The sequence below is a fragment of the Bos indicus x Bos taurus genome, chromosome 6 (genome assembly GCF_003369695.1).
Source record: "Bos indicus x Bos taurus breed Angus x Brahman F1 hybrid chromosome 6, Bos_hybrid_MaternalHap_v2.0, whole genome shotgun sequence".
Taxonomy (NCBI): Eukaryota; Metazoa; Chordata; class Mammalia; order Artiodactyla; family Bovidae; genus Bos; species Bos indicus x Bos taurus.
This window is the reverse complement of record NC_040081.1, coordinates 54689208-54713975: the sequence shown is the minus strand read 5'-3', so window position 1 is coordinate 54713975 and position 24768 is coordinate 54689208.

The following is a 24768-nucleotide window of genomic DNA, read 5'->3' as shown; positions in this document are numbered from 1 at the left end:
AAAATATTTTAATTTTATGAAGAAAAAATAAAAGTTCTATTTATTACAGCTATTCTTTTATATCCATCAAACCATATAAAGGACAGTAGCTCAAATATATATCAGGGATAAGAGTCCCTGGGTTCAAATTACTCTTCCCATTTACCCATGTTCTTAAACTCTAAATATTAATTAAATAATCTACTTTATATCATAGTTTTGTTGCAAAAATTAAAAGTGATGATAGGTAAAAATGTTTACCAGAGTACCCATTTAAAACATTTAAAAGGTACAAAAATATGATGATATATATGATATAAGTATGATGATAAAGAACATTTATCATTTATCCCAATGAAATAGTACAAGATCCTAAAGACCTGTCATCTTGGGACCATTACAAATTTGATTTAATTATTTTAGAATGAAAGTGAAAGTGAAGTCGCTCAGTCGTGTCCAATTCTTTGTGACCCCATGGACTATAGCCCATCAGGCTCCTCCATCCATGGAATTTTCTAGGCAAGAGTGCTAGAATGGGTTGCCATTTCCATCTGCAAGTGATCTTCCTGACCCAGGGATCGAACGCGGGCAGGTGCTTTACCATCTGAATACAGTGAGCAAATATTAATACTTTTGTATAGTTCAGTTAACTTTAAGCTGTTTATAAAAAAGCAATATACTCCAACACTGAATTCACATTTTATTGTCTCAATTACCAAATATTTGTTAAACACCTAGTGTGTGCAAAGAACTCCCTAAGCTCTAGCTATACTGCAGGTAACCAAATAGACAAGAACTCCTACTCTCGTATAGTATACATTTTAGTGGGAGAAAATGTGTAATAAGCAAACAAGTTGTAAATATGTACCATAAGATATGTACAGTCCTGAAAAGGTATATAAAGCAGGAGAACAGGAGAACAAAGATGGCTAGAGACTATTTGGAGTTTAAAAATCAAATAATTATGGTAGGTTTCAAAAGACAACAAGGACATCTGAGCAAAAAATCTGAAGGTGAGGCCGTAAACAGTGAGATGGGGAAAGTACTTTCCAGATGGAGAAAAGAGCCAGTAGACTGGATATGGGTTTAAGAGAAGACAAGAAATCAAGGTGATTTAAATGTTTTGTTCCTATGCAACTATAAGAATGGAATTTCCATTTATTTTGAGAAGAGAGAAAGAAAAGAGAAAATTATAAGGAGAACATAGGAACATCTAGGGACAATTGGTTTTAGGGATTAACACTGCTGCTGCTGCTGCTAAGTCACTTCAGTTGTGTTCGACTCTGTGCGACCCCATAGACGGCAGCCCACCAGGCTCCCTCGCCCCTGGGATTCTCCAGGCAAGAACACTGGAGTGGGTTGCCATTTCCTTCTCCATGCATGAAAGCGAAAAGTGAAAGTGAAGTCTCTCAGTCGTATCCGAGTCTATTAGTAAATATTAAACTTTAATATGAATATTAGATAACTATTAAATATGGGTAGAGATATTGAGAAAGTAGCTAACACAAAAGGCACAGCTCAGGGGAAGTGCTAGGCTAGAGATAAAAGTTTGAGAATGACATATATACCTATAGGTAGCTACTTTTGAAAACAATAAAAAAAATGATTCTTTTTTTTAATTTAATTTTATTTTTTAACTTTACAATATTGTATTGGTTTTTCCATATATCAAAATGAATCCGCCACAGGTATACATGTGTTCCCCATCCTGAACCCTCCTCCCTCCTCCCTCCCCATACCATCCCTCTGGGTCGTCCCAGTGCACCAGCCCCAAGCATCCAGTATTGTGCATCGAACCTGGACTGGCGACTCGTTTCATATATGATATTATACATGTTTCAATGCCATTCTCCCAAATCATCCCACCCTCTCCCTCTCCCACAGAGTCCAAAAGACTGTTCTATACATCAGTGTCTCTTTTGCTGTCTTGTATACAGGGTTATTGTTACCATCTTTCTAAATTCCATGTATATGCGTTAGTATACTATATTGGTGTTTTTCTTTCTGGCTCACTTCACTCTGTATAATAGGCTCCAGTTTTGTCCACCTCATTAGAACTGATTCAAATGTATTCTTTTTAATGGCTGAGTAATACTCCATTGTGTATATGTACCACAGCTTTCTTATCCATTCATCTGCTGATGGGCATCTAGGTCGCTTCCATGTCCTGGCTATTATAAACAGTGCTTGCAATGAACATTGGGGTACATGTGTCTCTTTCAATTCTGGTTTCCTCAGTGTGTATGCCCAGCAGTGGGATTGCTGGGTCATAAGGCAGTTCTATTTCCAGTTTTTTAAGGAATCTCCACACTGTTCTCCGTAGTGGCTGTACTAGTTTGCATTCCCACCAATAGTGTAAGAGGGTTCCCTTTTCTCCACACCCTCTCCAGCATTTATTGCTTATAGCCTTTTGGATCGCAGCCATTCTGACTGGCGTGAAATGGTACCTCATAGTGGTTTTGATTTGCATTCCTCTAATAATGAGTGATGTTGAGCATCTTTTCATGTGTTTGTTAGCCATCTGTATGACTTCTTTGGAGAAATGTCTATTTAGTTCTTTGGCCATTTTTTGATTGGGTCATTTATTTTTCTGGAATTGAGCTGTAGGAGTTGCTTGTATATTTCTGAGATAGAAGAATGGAACTGGAGGAATCAACCTGCCTGACTTCATGTTCTACTACAAAGCCACAGTCATCAAGACAGTATGGTACTGGCACAAAGACAGAAATATAGATCAATGGAACAAAATAGAAAGCCCAGAGATAAATCCACGCACATATGGACACCTTATCTTTGACAAAGGAGGCAAGAATATACAAGGGATTAAAGACAACCTTTTTAACAAGTGGTACTGGGAAAACTGGTCAACCACTTGTAAAAGAATGAAACTAGAACACTTTCTAACACCATGCAGAAAAATAAACTCAAAATGGATTAAAGATCTAAATGTAAGACCAGAAACTATAAAACTCCTAGAGGAGAACATAGGCAAAACACTATCTGACATACATCACAGCAGGATCCTCTATGACCCACCTCCCAGAATATTGGAAATAAAGGCAAAAATAAACAAATGGGACCTAATTAAACTTAAAAGCTTCTGCACAACAAAGGAAATTATAAGCAAGGTGAAAAGACAGCCTTCAGAATGGGAGAAAATAATAGCAAATGAAGCAACTGACAAACAACTAATCTCAAAAAGAAAGATTCTAAGTATTTCATTTTTACCTTGTTTTTTAACCTAAATATTTCAAATTCTTTTAGATTTAAGGTATGTATTTTCTCCTCTTAGAAGCTAGATCAATCTGAAATAAGTTTTCCTTCTATATATGTTACATGTATATCTATTATTGTAATGTTTATTGTTCTTTATTATAATTAACTCTGAATTTAGCATCTTTACTCTGGTAAATTGAGAACTCCCAAACTGAAGAATTTACATCTTATTTCTCTTTTCAGGTCCAGGTCCTAAGGACGATTCTCAATTTAAGACTGAATAGTATTATATAATCAGGGAACATTTTCATGTGCATTAATTTAACATTTTATTTTAAGAAAATTATATAGAGCTGGTGAAAAGAGGCTGGACTTTATACATACAGATGAAAAGAGTTAGCCACGTTGCCTGAAGAGCATGAAATTCTAAAGAATATTGAGCAACTAATTTGCAATTCACAAAACAATTATTTTATGACCTCAATGGAAGATGCCCTGGATTGACTACAACGGTGGTAATATATTAGTACTTTGAGAAATGGCTGATGTTGCCTAAATTAGGGTGTGGATGCTGTTGCATCAAGTGAAAAAGTCTATATAGCTGCAGAGAATGAGAATTTGGGAATTAATATGGATGGCAGTTGAGATAATATTTACTTTGGGATGCTGCAGAATGAGTACAACTGACAAAGGACTGATTTTTATGGAAATACTAAAAATTGTGAAAAGAAAATTAAAATAAGGAATACAGTGAAAAAGAGAAGCTACAGCTATGAAGAGAATGACCAGAATAAAGTTGTACCATAAGAAAGGGAGTGTTTTAAGGAGAAAGAAATAGATTAATATGAAAATTTTCAGAGAGAGATAAATTACATAAAGAACAACATTATTTACTGAATTTGACAGTAAGTTCATTATTGGAATTTTTAGATAAAAATATTTTAGTAATAATAAACTTAGGAATGAATGGAAAGATTAAGAAAAGGATTTAAAAATGATTCACCATTATAAACTTAGAGGTGAAGGAAATGATATATCAACTGAGGGCAAAAGGGCTTACTCAAGCTTTCTGGGATTTGTTTGCTTGATGATGGGAGCAATATGAGCACTTTTATTTTCCAAAGGGTAAGATCACTCAGAATCCTTTACCATGGTTTAAAATGCTCTATCTGTTATAGAGAGATAGTGATAAAAATAAAAATGTTCACAAGCTCTGGGCTTCCTCTGGGAAATGAATTTCTCATTTTTGCTTTTACTGTAGGTTGAGTAAATTTCAAAATTTGATATTTCTAAAATAATTGTCTCAGTCTCTCTGGGTATCTGGAATGATAGTTGTTTGAATTAATGGGGCATCTGCTTTATAGTTAATTCTATGTATCTCTTTTCAGGACTCCCTAGATGAAACCTGCACTTTTTTATATTCTAAGGCTGATATTAATTCAACAAAACACTTATTGAACTTAAAACAAGTCTTCTCTGAAATGTCTTAACAACAAGAATCTGTAATCCATAGTTAGGTCCAGAATAAACTATTAAGAAGAGTGTAATCAGTCAGACTAATTACTCCATTGTAGCCAAGGGCTACTCCAAAGTAGTACTTGTCTAGTTGTCTGTGCTCAATCCCTGCAGCTACTTTTGAGCACTTCTGTTATAATAGCTTAAACAAATCTATTCTCACAAATACTTATGTTACAGTGTTCTAAGAGTTCACATACACACAAAAAGTCATCTGTCTGCTTTGAAATTAAAATATAAAGCTTATGTAAATGTAATAGCCTAAATAATTATATGACACAAAGGTCATTCTATTAACAAGAAAATCATCTTATAATTATATAAAATCCATCTGTTTTGGCTAAATGAACAATACAATCAGACACGTATTTTGTCTGAGTGTGTGTGTAGAACAAATTGTGACATAACTTACACTAGTTTCTAAGGGGCCAGTGCTAAAAACAAAAGGGCTCTTCCATTGCTGAGTGCAGTGATGGCTGTGAATATGCAAGTATTTAAAAGATACTGAAGCAGAGCAAAATTGTTCTGTGTAACAAATTCAGGTGAACAACTGGCTTTGCAGTGGGAGAATTCAAGAGAATAATAGGACCACTGAAACACTGGACACTGAATTGAGAAGAGGTCAAAATACGGAGAGAAACTTGATTTACAATGCAGACATGAGAATTCATACTGGCAATGTGGCCTGGAGAAGTGGAAATTGAAATGCTGAGCACTTGGAAAAGAGGAAGTGGTGGAGGTCCATTTATTGGTGCAGATAATACTATGACAGATTTGGAATGTGTAGAAAATAGTACAGGCATATAGATACCTTCATAGAATTGTCTGAAAGCATGCATTCAATTCAAATTAGACCTTTAAAGAAAAAACAATGGACAACTTAGAGGAACACAGGTATACTTCATTGTCAATTTATCTATATGGGGCATATTTTTTGTTCTGTTAATGGAACGTACCTAATGTTAACACGGAAGTCAGGGAAAGTTTGACATATTCAGTGTGTCACAATTTCCTTCCTGACTTAGCATCTTTTAGTAACAGCTGAACTGCAAGGAGATCCAACCAGGCCATTCTGAAGGAGATCAGCCCTGGGATTTCTTTGGAAGGAATGATGCTGAAGCTGAAACTCCAGTACTTTGGCCACCTCATGCAAAGAGTTGACTCATTGGGAAAGACTCTGATGCTGGGAGGGATTGGGGGCAGGAGGAGAAGGGGACAACAGAGGATGAGATGGCTGGATGGCATCACTGACTCGATGGATGTGAGTCTGGGTGAACTCCGGGAGTTGGTGATGGACAGGGAGGCCTGGCGTGCTGCAATTCATGAGGTCACAAAGAGTCAGACACAACTGAGTGAATGAACTGAACATTTAATAATGTTCATGACATGTCAAGAATATCCACAAGAATTTCAAAAGTGTAGTAATCAGGCCCTGCCTTCTTCTAGCTCTTTATCTTGAATTATTATTCTTCTTTCTATGTTAGACTCTGGAAATGAATACAGGTTCAGATATATTTCAGTCATCTAATAAATCATTTACTGGTTTCACACCGCCCCATACTTCTTATGTCTTATGTTTGATTTTGTCTTATTAGACTGTATGAACCATAAGTGATACTTCTATCTCACTAGCATCTCAATAACCACCAAAATATCTGCAATTATAATAAGTGCTTAATAAATATCTGTAGATGAAAGGGATAAAGCATTGCATTTGATACCCACAAATTTTTTTGGTAGGAAATTCCATTTTTCTATGATAACCAAATGATGCTTTTGTTATTTCCATGACTTAAAGGGGGCTTCCCTGGTGGCTCAGATGGTAAAGAATCTGCCCACAATGCAGGAGACCCAGGTTCAATCCATGGGTAAGGAAGATCCCTTAAGGAGGAAATGAAAACCCACTTCAGTATTCCTGACTGGAGAACTCCATGGACAGAGGAGCCTGGAGGGCTACAGTCCATGGGATCCCAAAGAGTCAGACATTACTGAATAACTAACACACACACACAATACTTAAAGACAGTCCTAAGCCTTACTCTATTTAAATATTTTGCTGAAGCATTTTACTTAAAAAAAAAAATGAACTTTTATGATATTAACAAATAATTAGCTTTAATTGAGAACAAGTTCTGTTTTAAACTATATATTAATACAGTCTTTAGCTCTATATGCTCTCTAGAATTCTCTCAAGTTATATATATGTCCTCATGCCAGTGTTACATATGAGACACTGGATGTATTAATAGACAGGTCCACTGGATCATCGAAAAAGCAAGAGAGTTCCAGAAAAACATCTACTTCTGCTTTATTGACTATGCCAAAGCCTTTGACTGTGTGGATCACAATAAACTGTGGAAATCTAAAAGAGATGGGAATACCAGACCACCTGACCTGCCTCTTGAGAAACCTATATGCAGGTCAGGAAGCAACTGTTAGAACTGGACATAGAACAACAGACTGGTTCCAAATAGAAAAAGGAGTACGTCAAGGCTGTATACTGTCACCCCGCTTATTTAACTTATGTGCAGAGTATATCCTGAGAAACGCTGGGCTGGAAGAAACACAAGCTGGAATCAAGATTGCCGGGAGAAATATCAATAACCTCAGACATGCAGATGACACCACCCTTATAGCAGAAAGTTAAGAGGAACTAAAAAGCCTGTTGATGAAAGTGAAAGAGGAGAGTGAAAAAGTTGGCTTAAAGCTCAACATTCAGAAAATAAAGATCATGGCATCTGGTCCCATTACTTCATGGCAAATAGATGGGGAAACAGTGCAAACAGTGTCAGACTTTATTTTTTGGGGGCTCCAAAATCACTGCAGATGGTGACTGCAGCCATGAAATTAAAAGATGCTTACTCCTTAGAAGAAAAGTTATGACCAACCTAGATAGCATATTGAAAAGCAGAGACATTACTTTTCCGGGAAAGGTCTGTCTAGTCAAGGCTATGGTTTTTCCAGTGGTCATGTATGGATGTGAAAGTTGGACTGTTAAGAAAGCTGAGTGCCAAAGAATTGATGCATTTGAACTGTGGTGTTGGAGAAGACTCTTGAGAGTCCCTTGGACTCTAAGGAGATCCAACCAGTCCAATCTAAAGAAGATCAGTCCTGGGTGTTCTTTGGAAGGAATGATGCTAAGGCTGAAACTCCAGTACTCTGGACACCTCATGTGAAGAGTTGACTCATTGGAAAAGACTCTGATGGTGGGAGGGATTGGGGGAAAGAGAAAAAGGGGACGACAGAGGATGAGATGGCTGGATGGCATCACTGACTCAATGGATGTGAGTTTGAGTGAATTCCGGAAGATGGTGATGGACAGGGAGGCCTGGCGTGCTGTGATTCATGGGGTTGCAAAGAGTTGGACATGACTGCATGACTGGACTGAACTGAACTGAAACTACATAAGATCACTAGACTGTTGACTGCTAAAATGGAGGTACCATCCCTGGATCATGATTCTTAATCCTTTACTTTAACTACTCTTCTAGACTCAGTTTAGTTCAGTCGTTCAATCATGTCTGACTCTTTGCAACCCCATGGACTGCAGCATGCAAGGCTTCCTGTCCATCACCAAATTCCAGAGCTTGCTCAAACTCATGTCCATCAAGGCGGTGATGCCATCCAACAATCCCATCCTCCATCATTCCCTTCTCCTCCTGCCTTCAATATTTCCCAGCATCAGGATCTTTTCCAATGAGTCAGTTCTTCACATCAGGTAGCCAAAGAATTGGAGTTTCAGCTTTAGTATCAGTCCTTCCAATAAACATTCAGGATGAATTTCCTTTAGGGTTGACTGGTTGATTCTCCTTGCAGTCCATGGGACTCTCAGGAGTCTTCTCCAACACCACAGTTCAAAAGCATCAATTCTTTGTTGCTCAGCTTTCTTTATGGTCCAATTCTCCCATCCATACATAACTACTGGAAAAAAACATAGCTTTGACCTGATGGGTCTTTGTTGGCAAAGTAATGTCTCTGCTTTTTAATATGCTATCTAAGTTGGTCACAGTTTTCTTCCGAGGAGCAAGCATCTTTTCTAGACGGCTCCACAGCATTTTCCCTAGGGGCTCAAAATGTTTAATACTGGTTGTACTTATCCAGTAAAATGTGAAAATAACATTCATTAATTCATTTAATATCTGCTTCATTACATGTTAAGTGTATATCCTGTGCTATACATTGGGATACAGTGCAAGTAAGAATCAGTTCAGTTCAGTTCAGTTGCTCAGTCATGTCCGACTCTTTGCAACCCCGTGAAACGCAGCATGCCAGGCCTCCCTGTCCATCACCAACTCCGGGAGTTCACCCAGACTCACTTCCATCGAGTCAGTGATACCATCCAGCCATCTCATCCTCTGTCGTCCCCTTCTCCTCCTGCCCCAATCCCTCCCAGCATCTGAGTCTTTCCCAATGAGTCAACTCTTCTCATGAGGTGGGCAAAGTACTGGAGTTTCAGCTTTAGCATCATTCCTTCCAAAGAAATCCCAGGACTGATCTCCTTCAGAATGGACTGGTTGGATCTCCTTGCAGTCCAAGGGACTCTCAAGAGTCTTCTCCAACACCACAGTTCAAAAGCAACAATTCTTTGGTGGCAAGTAAGAATAGGTGGGCCTTGAGAGTCCCTTGGACTGCAAGGAGATCCAACAAGTCAATCCTAAAGGAGATTAGCCCTGGGTGTTCTTTGGAAGAATGATGCTAAAGCTGAAACTCCAGTACTCTGGCCACCTCATGTGAAGAGTTGACTCATTGGAAAAGACTCTGATGCTGGGAGGGATTGGGGGAAGGAGGAGAAGGGGATGACAGAGCATGAGATGGCTGGATGGCATCACCGACTCGATGGACGTGAGTTTGAGTGAACTCCAGGAGATGGTGATGGACATGGAGGCCTGGCGTTCTGCAGTTCATGGGGTCGCAAAGAGTCAGACATGACTGAGTGACTGAACTGAACTGAACCCCTGAAACTGACTTTTCAGGATCAGAGCCAGTGTTAACTGGAGACTAACACTGTTGGCTCTGAAAAAGACAACCGAAGTCCACCACTTAGTTCCACAATGGACTAGTAACTTCTTTACTCAGTTTCTTTATCTGCTAAAATACCATGTCAGAGAATTAAATGAGTTTGTTTACACATATAAAATGCTTATTGCAGAAAATTTCACATCACAAACACTGACTTCACTTTGTTGGATGGACAACACTAAACATGCAGTCATGCTAAACAATTTAAATGGTCTAGAAAAAAGGAGTAAGGCCTCATATCAGCATTGACCAAATAACCCATCCTAGTATTACCAAACCACTCTTGGATCCACTCACTTGACATGCAGCAAAGTCAATCTACTGACTCAAGGTTCCGACAAAGGAAAATACAGTGTTTATAGCAAGGTACCAAGCAAGGAGAACTGTCATCTTGTGCTTAAGAATTCTGAACTCCCCAATGGCATTCAGGAAAAGGTTTTTAATGACAGTGTGAGGGAAAGGTATCAGGGTGTTTGATCAGCTTGTGCTTAATTTTCAGATTGGTTGATGGTGAGGTACGAGTAGGAAAGGTTGAAGGTGGGAGAAGAAGGGGACAACATAGGATGAGATGGTTGGATGGCATCACAGACTTGATGGACATGAGTTTGAGTAAGCTCCGGGAGTTGGTGATGGACGGGGAAGCCTGGTATACTGCAGTCCATGGGGTTGCAAAGAGTCAGACAAGACTGAGTGACTGAACTGAACTGAGGTTACAGTGATATTTCAGGGATCTCGATCATCAACCTTCTGCTTCTAACCAGACTGAGGTCAGTGTGCCTGTGGTCAGCAGTTTTCATCTGGTGGGAGTGTTGTTTTCATATAAACTGAGGTATGTGCATTGCACAATGTTATCTAGGCTTTTCAGGAAGGACTAAGGATCTTGTGACTCTGCTGTGTGACTTATGTGTTGCTTAAATTGATACCACTTCTCCTTCCTGACTGCAGTTCTTTGCCTCTGCATGTGCTCATTCCTCTAATCATTAACCCTTGAGGCAGCCATTTTGAAACTAAGGGAAGGCTCAGGAAATTGAAATTTTCCTTTAAGTGAGAGGTGTGGAACATGAAGTAGTCTGTTACCAGAAAGCCCATTGGGGGGTTGCTGGGTTTGTAGTTTTGAGATAAAGGTGTCAAGAAACAACATCTATGGCATAAGGAATGAATCCTAGAAAGCTAGCCTGTGTCTGATGTGAGATGAAATGTGGTGCCTTCACCATAAAAACAGAACAAGACTTCATAACAGACAAGAATAAATTCTCTAGGACTCCTTGAACAATGGATGACCTAAGATCAACCCATTTTAGAAAAGTATTCAATCAAGAATTGACCTCTCCCTTGAGTATACACCAAAATGAAACTTTGAGGTTAAAAGAAAAATGGAGATACAGACAAATGCAAGTAACATCCCATCCTAAAACTCTCCAGATAATTGACCTTCTATACATGGTTACAGCTATATCAATTTATTTTCCTGTCTCTTTCAGTTTTAAAATGTACCATATAAGCCAGAAATGAGAACAAAATGATACAATATTAAAAGAGTAAACAGAGACAAAGCTAGTGACAAATTACTTTCATTCTTTGTTTATAAATATCTTTCCCATCATCTAAAGAAATTAAGATCTGATGATTATGTTCTGTCCTGGGAAAAACATTTTTATAAATTCAGTGGACATTGATAAATACACTGATGCTCATAGCTGCCATTTCATAAAGAATAATATATTACTAAGTTATTATCATCTGTTAGAGTAAATTGGAAACTAGTCATAAAGTAACTCATTAGATAAAGAATGCTAGTTCACTTATAACCTGGACATTCAAGATTACTGGAATAATTTCAAATTTATACACAGTAATGGAAACATTTCTAGCCATTTCAATTTTATCTATGCCTTTAGAAATTGTTAACAGATCCAGGGATTAGATCTGATAGAGTGCCTGAAGACTATGGACAGAGGTTCATGACATTGTAGAGGAGGCAGTAATCAAGACCATCCCAAAAGAAAAAAAAATGCAAGAAGGCAAGATGGTTGTCTGAGGCAGCCTTACAAATAGCTGTGAAAAGAAGAAAAGCAAAAGGCAAAGGAGAAAAGGAAAGATACCCATTTGAACGAAGAGTTCCAAAGAATAGCAAGGAGAGATAAGCCTTCCTCAATGATCAAGCAAAGAAATAGAGGAAAACAACAGAATGGGAAAGACTAGAGATCTCTTCAGGAAAATTAGAGATACCAAGGGAACATTTCATGCAAAGATGGGCTCAATAAAGGACAGAAATGGTATGGACCTAACAGAAGCAGAGCTGTTAAGAAGAGGTGGCAAGAATACACAGAACTATACAAAAAAGATCATGAGACAGATAACCATGATAGTATGATCCCTCACCTAGAGCCAGACATCCTGGAATGCAAAGTCAAGTGGGCCTTAGAAAGCATCACTGAGAACAAAGCTAGTGGAGGTGATGGAGTTTCAGTTGAGCTATTTCAAATCCTAAAAGATGATGCTGTGAAAGTGTTGCACTCAATATGCCAGCAAATTTGGAAAACTAACAATGGCTACAGGACTGGAAAAGGTCAGTTTTCATTCCAGTCCCAAAGAAAGGCAATGCCAAAGAATATTCAGACTACCATGCAATTGCACTCATCTCACACACTAGCAGAGTAATACTCAAAATTCTCCAAGCCAGGCTTTAATAGTATGTGAGCCATGAACTTTGAGGTATTCAAGCTAGATTTAGAAAGGGCAGAGGAATCAGAGATCAAAATGATCCGTTGGATCATTGAGAAAGCAACCGAGTTCCGAAAAACATCTACTTATGCTTTATTGACTATGCCAAAATGTTTGTGTGTATCACAAGAAACTGTGGAAAATTCTTAAAGAGAAGGGAATACCAGACCACCTGACCTGCCTCTTGAGAAATCTGTATGCAGGTCAAGAAGAAACAGTTAGAACTGGATATGGAACAATAGACTGGTTCCAAATCAAGGAAAGGAGTACATCAAGGTTGTATACTGTCACTCTGCTTATTTAACTTATACGCAGAGTACATCACGAGAAATTCCAGTCTGGAAGAAGCACAAGCTGGAATCAAGATTGCAGGGAGAAATATCAATAACCTCAGATATGCAGATGACACCATCCTTATGGCAGAAAGTGAAGAACTAAAGAGCCTCTTGATGAAAGTGAAAGAGGAAAGTGAAAAAGTTGGCTTAAAACTCAACATTCAGAAAACTAAGCACCCAGTCCCATCACTTAATAGCAAATAGATGGGGAAACAGTGGAAACAGTGGTAGACTTCATTTTGGGGGGGTTCCAAAATCACTGCAGATAGTTACCTCAGCCATGAAGTTAAAAGACACTTGCTCCTTAGAAGGAAAGTTATGACCAACCTAGACAACATATTAAAAAGCAGAGACACTACTCTGCCAACAAAGGTCTGTCTAGTCAAAGCTATGGTTTTTCCAGTAGTCATGTATGGATGTGAGAGTTGGACTATAAAGAAAGCTGAGTGTGAAAGAATTGATGCTTTAATACTGTGGTGTTGGAGAAGACTCTTGAGAGTCCCTTGGACTGCCACGGATATCCAACCAGTCCATCCTAAAATAAATCAGTCCTGAATATTTATTGGAAGCTGAAACTCCAATACTTTGGCCACCTGATGTGAAGAACTGACTCATTGGAAAAGACCCTGATGGTGGGAAAGACTGAAGGCAGGAAGAGAAGTGGACAACAGAGGATGAGATTGTTGGATGGCATCACCAACTCGATGGACATGAATTTGAGTAAGCTCCAGGAGTTTGTGATGGACAGGAAAGCCTGGAGTGTTGCAGTCCATGGGGGTCACAAAGAATCAGACAGAACTGAGCAGCTGAACTTAATAGATCCAGGTCCAAGTCAAAAACTCCTTTTTGTAAACACTCACTTAAGTACATGGATAAAAATTATAATGTTTTATAATCAATACTATAATATAAATATCTGATTCAAGATATAACAACCATAACTCTTATCGTTGAATTAAACTATAATTTTAGAAATAGACTGTAATTTTAGTTTAACGTGTAACAAGTTGTGGCACAAATAAATTTATTCTAGTAACTTTCAGTCATCTATTGATTTATAGAAGTTGTGATATTGATAGCTTATGGTGAATGGCATCAGATTCTTGATATCCTAAGATTTATCTTTAGGACCATGAACCAGGCTTGATCACTCAAGAGCTTCTGTTTGGCAGAGTTTTATTAAAGTATGAAAAGGGACAGAGAAACCTTCCGACATAGACATCAGAAGGGGGACGGAGAGTGCCCCCCTCGCTAGTGTTAGCAAGGGAGTTATGTACTTTTTAAACTGGTTATTATAATAAACCAAAAGAATATCTCAAGTTTGTGAAAATTTTACCAGACCCAGTTTCACAATTTACGTTTTAGCATAACAGTATTAGAATTTAACAATAGAAAGATCCTACCACACCCACTCCCATAATATACATTCTAAGATATCAGGATTAGTCAGAAAGTTTTCAGGAAGGAGAAATTGTCCTCAAACAGGATACAGTGTTGCTATATAATCCATAACACAGAGTTTAAACTGAGTTGTTTGTTGTGTAATCATCAGTTCTGGGTTTAAAGAAAAAAACATTTTATGTGATTAAGACTAAGGAATGTAGAGGGTAAAAAAAAAGTTTGTCCTTTCCTCTCCTTAAGAATTCCAGACCCCTAGCTCCTCCTTGAGAGCCTCAGACTCCTTTATCCTCCTTGGGGACCCCAGACTTATTGACCTGCCTAGGAACTGACTCTCTCAATATGACACTTTTGTGTATACAACTATCAAGATGCCCTAATACAATAAGGAGCCATATTAGTCCCTTCAAAGATTTCTCCATTAAATGACATTAGTGACCGAGTTATTTGGTAGATCCCAAAGGACACTGAAGTCACTGCCTGCCATCTTAGTCTTCCCTTTGCCCTCCATGCTTTTACTCCTCTCTCATGATCCTTTTCCCTCCACCATTATTCAGAGCCTTCTAACATGAACACTGCTTACATGCCTACAGTGAAGGTGAAGAACATACAAACCGGATGGGGAGGAAGCCAGGAGAGAATGAGAGGCACGTGGAAATACACTGAGCTAATTGCTGGACCCAGGAGTTTGACTCTTTTTAACCTGATTCTATCAAGGGAATGAGATAGATGCATGCCTTGCACAGACCGATTCAGTAAAAGGTTCCACACACAGAGGCAGTTGTTGGCTGAGAATCTGTTAAACCAGAGTAAAACAAAGAAGAAAGAAGGGATAAGTACCAAAGAGTTTAAGCAGTCATTAATGAAAGACTGAGTCAAAATTCAAGGGCTCTCCTTAAAGCTAACTGTTCAGGGCACAGAAGGGAGCAAGCCGGCAAAGGGGAGCTGGTGAGCTGGAGGGAAGTTCCTTGATTTTGCAGGAAAAGGGGGAGAGGAGGGTCATATGTTGAGGTGTGTACCTGTTAACACGAATGCTGCTGCTACTGCTGCTAAGTCGCTTCAGTGGTATCCGACTCTGTGCGACCCCATAGACAGCAGCCCATCAGGCTCCACCGTCCCTGGGATTCTCCGGGCAAGAACACTGGAGCAGGTTGCCATTTCCTTCTCCAATGCATGAAAGTGAAGTCGTTCAGTCGTGTCTGACTCTTAGCGACCCCATGGACTGCAGCCTACCAGGCTTCTCCATCCATGGGATTTTCCAGGCAAGAGTACTGGAATGGGGTGCCATTGCCTTCTCCGGTTAACATGAATACAATGTACTGTTTCCCTTTCCACTGACCTTATTACAATGAGTCACAAGGGCCTGCGCTCACCCTTGCCAACACCACAAAAGGACAATTTTCCAATAAGGAAAGAACTTCAAACTTACCTAATGAATGAAGGCTCTGCACACGTACGCTGTGCATAATAAGTGTTCAGTATCCTTGGGTCCTCTGCAGTCAGGGTCTGAGTCCATACAATGCTGAGCATTTCTTTGTATTTGTATGTGAGCAGATGCACAATAAACATTGCTCAGCTCTGTGGAACAGCCTTCCTCTCCATCTAAGAGCTTTTCAAGCTAGAGACATCTCTTCATATCTGGAATCCTTAAAATATCTGCAGCATCCTTCGCCCTGTATCCCACACCTCACTATATATATATATATATATATATATATATATATATATATATATTTCAAAATCTGTGCTCCAATTTTCAAACTAGAATTTTAGAACAAGTTCTGTGTGCTAGATGACTCATATGTACTGGAAATAGTCAATAATTTTAACATATTGTAATTATTATATACTATTCACCAACCCATTTCACACATTGTGTTTCAATATTTTAATGTTCACTGCATCTGTGATTGTGCAAGTTGCCTCTATGTAAGCCACATATTAATTACATTTTGCTTGTCATATGTTCAGTGCTCTTATTTGCTTTCAGCTTTAAATTAATATTAAAGTAGTTGTTAAAAGCCACCCCTCAGTTAGTACTTTACTCCATTAAAGTCATGTACTCCAACAAAGTCATGTTGTAATTTAAGAAGGTGCTATTGAAGATACTGGATACCTTCTACTTTGTGTTTACTTTGTCAGCAGAGTTTGACTAAAGTACACGACTTCTATCCTTGCTAAATTTTGTCTCAAATGACTGAAAACAACTGTGTCTAAGAGGTGACTAGAATTAACTTTATCCCTTAGAAATGTTTTAACTTAATTGATTTTTAAGACCCTTGTCTAGGAGGATATGATAGGTTATTTTGTCTAATGCCACTGTTGCTGTGGTTCATGCCTGCATGCTCAGTCATGTACAACTCTTTGTGACCCCACAGATGTAGCCCATCAGGCTCCTCTGTCCATGGAATTTTTCAGGCAAGAATACTGGAGTGGGTTGTCATTTCCTGCTCCAGGGGATCTTCCCAACCCAGGGATCAAACCTGTGTATAACTGCTATTACAGACATTTGATTTCCAGTTGGAATATATTGATGGATTTTCACAGTTCTTTCATATAAGATTTTTTATTACTATTATCTATATCATCACTTACCATTGAATGAAAGAGAATTTGAACTCTTCTGAGATGTGAAAATGTTCAGACACTAACTATGCTTTATAACTGTGTTAGGGGATATGGGAAAAATAAAAAAAGGCATAGAATTTCAACTTACTGATTCTAGTTTACCAACAAATGAATTTGGGTACTAAGAATAACTGAACATATAAATTTATAAATTACACATTTTAAAAAGGTCACACAGAATCATATGCTGTCATGAATGATAGGCTCTAAATACCAGATTTTAGAAGTTGCTCATAATTTGAAATTTGATGTTTTCATTATATGAAAATGTTAAATAAAATAGTTATGTGTACATTTCTGTGTTCTAAAGTGTAAAGTTAAATTACTCTAACTCTGTGAGCAAAAGTTATATTCTGAGATTTACTGATAGAAAACATGTTTAAAAAAAAAATCTCTTAATTATGTTAACAAGTGAAAGAGACGAAGCTGGGAAGTTAATGAAGAGACTTCAAAGGGCCTTTCCAAAACTGTGAAGTTTTTATTTTATCCTGAGGAAAATGTGGAATCAATAATGACTTTTAGCTCTCACATCATTAACATCTCTGCCAAATGTCACTTCCTCAGAGATGTATTCCTGACCACTTGATACCAAAATGAAAAATCCTCTAATTTTTTCTTGTATTCATTTTTCCTCATTGGCACTGACTACCATTAATTTATTTATCTAATACTTTGGCCACCTGATGCAAAGAGCTGACTCATTGGAAAAGACCCTGATGCTGGGAAAGTCTGAAGGCAGGAGGAAAAGGGAATGATGGAGGACAAGAGGTTGGAGGGCATCATCGACTCGAAGGACATGAGTTTGAGCAAGCTCTGGGAGATGTTGAAGGACAGGGAAGCCTGGCGTGCTGCAGTCCACAGGGTCGCAAAGAGTTGGACATGACTGAGCAACTGAACAACAAATATTTTAGATATTTGCTTAATGTCCAACTTTCCCATTTCCCATTAGAATTTAAGCTTCATATAAGTAAAGACTATATTTTCTTATTTCTGTTCCTATTGTCATTCACTGCTGCATTTGCTGAGCCTACGATACTACCTGGAAATAGGCATGTTGAAATGAGTACTGGTATAATGAACACATGAATTGTATATAATAAGTAATAGCTCAACTATCTGAAAAATACATGGATGATTTCAATTTACCTACCAGAAATTAGGTAAAATGTGAAAGTAAAGATATAGTAGTCACAAAGAAGCCTAAAAATGCATAGATAAAGTATCTAATAAAAATAGTTTATGAGTAGTGAGAAAGATCTATATCTTTCTCATAGGACTTATTACATATGATTCTAATTCATATAGTGATCATATTTCCAGCCCTGCATCAAGTTACAAAAGCAGAATATTAGAGAAATAGGAAGGTGGTACACTTTGCAGTGAGTGCAGTCTTTTGAAACTCAGGATCACATTATTCCTTATTCTAGGTTGTATAGTATTCCACCCAAACTTCATGTCCACCCAGAACTTGTGAATGTGATCTTATTTGAAAATAGGGTGTTAGCAGATGTAATCAAGTTAAGGGGAGATCATACTGGATTAGATGGGGCATAAAGCCACTGATTCATATTCTTACAATAAGAGGGCTGTTTGGAGACATAGAGCCACAAAGAGAAAAGATAACCTTTGTGAAGACAAAGGTATGAATTGGAGTGAGACAGTTATAAGCCAAGGAAGGTCAAGGATTGCAAGCACCCACCAGAAGCCAGGAGGATGCGAGGAAAGATATGTTCCTAGAAGCCAGGAGGATGCAAGGAAAGATATGTTCCTAGAGTCTTTAGAGAGATTGTGGGTCTGCTGACATCTTGATATCAGACTTCTACACTTTAGAGCTGTTAGGGAACAGTTTTGTCATTTTAAGCCACCTGAGTGCTAACAGTGCTAATCGTTTCAGTCATGTCCAACTGTGCAACCTCATGGACTGTAGCCCATGAGGCTCCTCTGTCCATGGGATTTTCTAGGCAAGAATACTGGAGTGGGTTGCCATTCCCTTCTCCAAGGGATCTTCCTGACCCAGGGATAGAACTGGCATCTCTTATGTCTCTTGCACTTGCAGGCAGATTCTCTACCCCTAGTGCCACCTGGGAAGCTCACCTAGTTCATATAATTTGTTACAACGCTCATAGGAAATTAATACATCCACTTCCTTAGAATGCTTCAGAGGCTTACAGTTGTATAAGCAATAGCAGTAAAGAGTGTAATATATATACATATATCATATGTACTCAACAAATGTTTGCTGAACATGGAATATTCTCAAAGGAAAAATGTTGACTGGCTATATTAAGATTTTTTGAGTCAGTAGGAGAGATCTGGGAATTCTGTAGAGAGGGATTCAAATTGCCCTCAATGTCTATATTTGTGAAATATATGTCAGTATTCTCGAGTTTGGTTATAGAATACCAAACTAAAGTGAGCTAAAATAATGGAAGCCATACTCATTTAAATAAGATGTTCTTCCCATTGGATAGTACTGCCACAGTTGGGAGGCTAAGTGCTATTAAACCAGTTCAAATTCTATAAAATTCCACTGGCTTTTACCTTCATTGTGGCAAGATGGACACAGTAATTCTAAGTATTACATCTTCACTTAAGTTATCCACAGGGTAGATTCTAGGCTTATGTTTGTGCATGTGTGCCTGTACGTGTTTGAAGAGACATGTTCCATAATCTACCCAGAACAAATTCCAACTCAGTTCTTTATAACCAGCATTTTATCACATGCTTATAAGAATCTGCCTGCAATGTGGGAGACCTATGTTCAATCCCTTGGTTGGGAAGATCCCCTGGAGATGGGAATAGATACCCACTCCAGTATTCTTGCCTGGAGAATCCCATGATCAGAGAAGCCTGGCAGGCTACAGTTCATGTGGTCACAAAGAGTCAGACACACTGAGTGACTTTCACTCACTCATTCATGTCTTAACTAATTGTTTGCAAGAGGGAGGAACTAGGTATGGCTTAAACCTATCAATATTTCCTCCATGAGGCTAGGCTGGAGGGCACTGCCCTCGTCTCCCCTAAAGGTCAGTTTCAACTGTATGGTGGTGAACAATCTGGGTTCATCAACATAAACCCAAGAAAGATTTTGCATATAGCTGTTAAATAGCAAACAATGGTGTCTACCACAGAGTTTGAATGTTCTAGCCTTGTGGTACCACAAGACTGTGGCAAGACATTAATGTCTTGATAACACGATGTTCAACATCTCAGTTTCTTCATCTTTCTTATTATAATAATCAAACTCTTCCTAGAAAGTTAATCAACATTTCTGACTTCTGGAAAACAGAGACTGTCTTCAGAATCCTTTCTGAACAATAATGAAAAGTTTAAAACATAGGGTATAACATATATGGTTGCATAAATAAGAATGCTGGGTGGCTAGTGATTTTTATTCTCTTCATTCTAGAAACGTGGCCAACAAATAATAGGTATTAACTCCAACAAACATCAACCCACTATTTTCCTTTTCTTAAAGGAGTTTGATTAAAATATTTACACATTTTGCCAAATGTGCATGATTATATCTTAGCTCTAACAGCAATGTTATATAATTATTTTGATCTTATAACCACTAATAGGATAAGAGAGGTACTTAAACAAAATTAAAGTTATTGGAAAACAGATTATAAATTCACTAAGCTAATAAACATTTATTAAAGTAAAAACATGTGTTTAAAACTGTGTTCAAGCAACATCCATATGTGTATATAACAGTTTAATATCTGAACCACTGCCCTGGTAGGAATGACAAGATCTCTGCTTCCTAACCTGGCTTAATCCAGGGATGTTGCAAAGGTGTTTCCCAAAGTCCAGAGATTCCTCACAGTTCTCTAAAGTTGTCCTTGCCGAGTAGAAGAAGGAATCCAGTCAAGTGGGGCTCCAGGGCTGATTCAAATGCTTCTTCTCTAAGGCAGATCAGGCTTATTCACCAGAGTGACCAGGAAGAGTTAAGGAAGAAGGAATATAGAAAAGAAGACTAGGTGAAGGGAAGGAAGAGAAGGAATTTTTCTAATTGGAGACTACTGTCTCTTGATCCATTCTTTTAGAACAAATATATAATTATTGGTCAACTTCTAATTTAGAGAGTTTTTGTAAGTCATATTACCCTAAAATAGAGCTATGTATGTAGAACATTTATTGGGGAGTTCTCTTCAGAACAACACGAAAGAAATGAGGGAATTACTGTCATCAGAGGGAAAGGATGAAGTGCAAATGCATTTGTAACAAAGATCTCAGCAGATTCCTGAGGACTCTCTGGAGTTGAAATGGTCCTTCAGAAGAGTTTTATCGAAGCAAAGAGCTGGACCTTGTTCCCCTCCTTGTCTTTAAATACAGATTGCTCCGGAGAGCTGGTCTAACATTAGATGACCTGGCTCATTATGCTGAGAGAAGGGTTTGGCTAGCAACACTCCAGTCAACCAGGGGAAGGAACACCTTGGTCCTGAAGTTGGAGGGGGAGAGTACATCACCGCATTCACTACAGGATCTAGACTTTATTGGTTACATATTCAGAAAACAGAATAGTCTATCTCTCTACTTTACCTCCCCACACATGCATATTTTCATACAATGACAATTTGTCCTCTGTACTTCTGGCTAGGAGAGGGAGCTAGAAAACCCAAGGCTTACTAAGCATGTACTACAATGGTTATTGCAGAAATATGGAGGGGAGAAAAAAAAGCAATTTTCAATTGCTGACTTTCAAATTGACATAGAGGAGTATAATCTCAAGATAAAGTTTCCTTCCAAAATCCAGGACTTGTTTTTACAAAAAAAAAAAGGGTCCTGAAAGACTCCAATATATTATCACAAAGAAAATGCATATTTTCCCATTTGCCCAGACTAGAGGAAAATGGGCTACCCTGGTTGTTCAGATAGTAAAAAAACCAACCTGCAATGCAGGAGACCTGGGTTTGATCCCTGGGTTGGGAAGATCCCCTGGAGAAGGGAATACCTATCCACTCCAGAAGATGCCAATGGCTTAGAATAAGAAGGACATTGTAAAGAGAAATAAATAGATGAAAAATTTGAGATGCTGCTGTAGAAATACATGCCACTTCTGTCACTAGATGAGCACTTTGCAGACATGAAGATGGAGAAAGAGCCTTCTGATGGGTTGTGATTCTAGAACAGAATAAATCTGTGCATGACTTCCACTATAAATTCATGGTAGGCACAAGATCCTAAAATTTCTTTTTCCATGGCAAAAGAGACTAAATTTTGAGGTTTGCCATGCCTACATTGATGGGGTTCAGGTAGCCTTATGTGTACATATTTGTGTGCTCACTCTGAATTCTTTGCAATCTCATAAACTGTAGCCTGCTAGGCTCCTCCATCCATGGAATTCTCTGGGCAAGAAAACTGGAGTGGCTTGCCATTTCCTCCTTCATAGGATCTTCTCAATCCAGGGATCTAAACCATGATTCCTGCATTGGCAGGTGGATTCTTTACCACTGAGCCAACTGGGGGGCTTCCTACATGCAGCCTTATAAAATTTCTTAAACTCCTAAAAGTTTGCTTGAACACCAAACTTTACTTATGGGGTTAAATCTGACATAAATGTAATACTAAGACCAGGCTAACATAAAAAGAGCTTGAAGCTTGACAAAGTGGTAACATCAGTAAATAAGTCATAGATTGTTTGGCTGGGGACGATTTGGAAAAGGCCATGCCTTAGAAATGCCAGTGTGGAGGAACGACCATGTACAATGGGGTTGAAAGTAATCCATCTCAATAGAGATGCATGTTGAATATGTTCAGATGTCTTTCCACCCAGCCACACTACACATTAGATGAAATTCAGATGTAGGGGTTGATAAGTAGAAAGTACTGACTAATGGCAGAAAACTCAGTAAAAATGTAACTTAATCACTGAATTAAAGACATTTCTTCAAATTTTATAGATTATTTACCACTACTATACAAAATAAAATCAAGATAGAGACAAGGTTGAAATATTGAAAAATAAAGGCAATTGCATCTATTGCTGATCTGAATAAAGAGCTTGCAAATATAGTTCACATAGGTGAAAATAAAGCCAAAATTTATAGTGCAAGAAGAAAGCAGAGAGGAAATAGGAACAACTATAATACTGAGAGATACAATCATCTCAGCCTAAAATTGGAAGTAATAAGGGCTGAATGTAGCATTTTACCTCTGTGAGAAGATATTTTTCAAATTCCCAGGTTCTGAGGAATATGCCTGCTTAGGAAAGTTTTTGCCTTACCATTGTCAGGAAAGGTTTTCAAAGAATTAGAATTTGACCAAAGATATTACTGTGTGTCTTTTCAGTAACTGTTGGGTATTGGTTAATGCAGTCTCTGAGGATTATCTGATTGCATACGATTTTGTGGTGGCTCAGATGATAAAGAATCTTCCTGCAATGCAGGAGACCCAGGTGCATTTCTTGGGTCAGGAAGATCCCCTGGAAAAGGGAAAAGCTACCCACTACAATATCCCTGCCTGAAGAATTTGATGGACAGAGGAGCCTGGTGACTTACAGTCCATGGGGTCACAAAGAGTTGGACATGACTGAATAACACTTTCACTTTTTCACAGGGTTTTGTCCTTCTAGTTGTCTTTCTATTGATCACTCTATTTCACAACTCTTAGGTATAGAAGTTAAGTTGCAGAAAATTGATGGTATAAGTGCATAAAAATTCTGTTTACAGGAATAAAATAGACTTTTGTACTGTAGAAAATATGAGTCCAAATATTATATTTTATGGCATATATATATATATATATATATATATATATATATATAATGATATTAACTAGCTTTGCAGCTATTAGCAAATTTACTTTGGCATTCTTGCCTGGAAAATCCCATGGATGGAGGAGCCTGGAAGGGTGCAGTCCATGGGGTCGCTGAGGGTCAGACTGAGTGATTTCACTTTCACTCATCAGAGAAGGAAATGGCAACCCACTTCAGTGTTCTTGCCTGGAGAATCCCAGGGACGGGGCATCCTGGTGGGCTGCCGTCTATGGGGTCACACAGAGTCGGACATGACTGAAGTGACTCAGCAGCAGCACATACATGTGCCTAAGTATTTTGAGTTACTTTCAACATCTTAGTGTTTTCCTCACTAATGAGCATTTAACATACATGATTGAAAAACATTCACTTTATACTTGTATAAATGTCTTGGTTTTGCAGTTTGTAAGTTATGCTTACCATTCCATGTTAAGCTGAAAAATAACTCAGTTTTTTTTTTATTATTTTTATCTTTTTTATAGATTCTTGAATTAAAATCTCTAATGCTATATTTGTCACTAATACAGATTTATATCTCAGCCATGTTTTAGGCAAAACACTGTTTTTGAATTCAATGAATTTCTTAAATATATTTTCCTCAGGAATAAGCAATACTGACAAACCTGCCTCATTTGAGCTCCCTGAGTAATTCTTTGAATATTTTCAAGGACCTAATTTTATAGACAAGTTACCTGTTTTAAACAATTTCCTTCAATCCCCACCTTGACCCTTAATGCAGAAGAGAATCTGGAACAGCTGATAACAGTTTTGCCAACACAGGCCTAAAATGTCTACTGCATCACCCTAATACAGGGTTGTCATAAAACACTGAAGGCCCAGTGAAAACTGAAATTCAGATAAACAACAACTACTTTTTTAGTATATGTAGGTCCCATGTTTTGGGACACATACTTATTTACCTATAATATAACAGTATTTATTTTAAATTAATATTCAAAAATGGCATACTGTGCTTACTTGCTAAACCTTGTAACCCTACCCAGGTAAGGGGGTAATATGTAATACATCCTGAATGGAGCTGTCTTGACGTTTTAAATCAAACAGCAAAATCTAGAGCAAGAGGAGCTCTTTTCTTTGTAATTGAATTACTACCTAAGCCACATCTATTATTTAAGCAATTTTGCACCTGAGTGTTGAACTGTGGTAGACTATAAAGTCTGAGCTAGCTAGAGT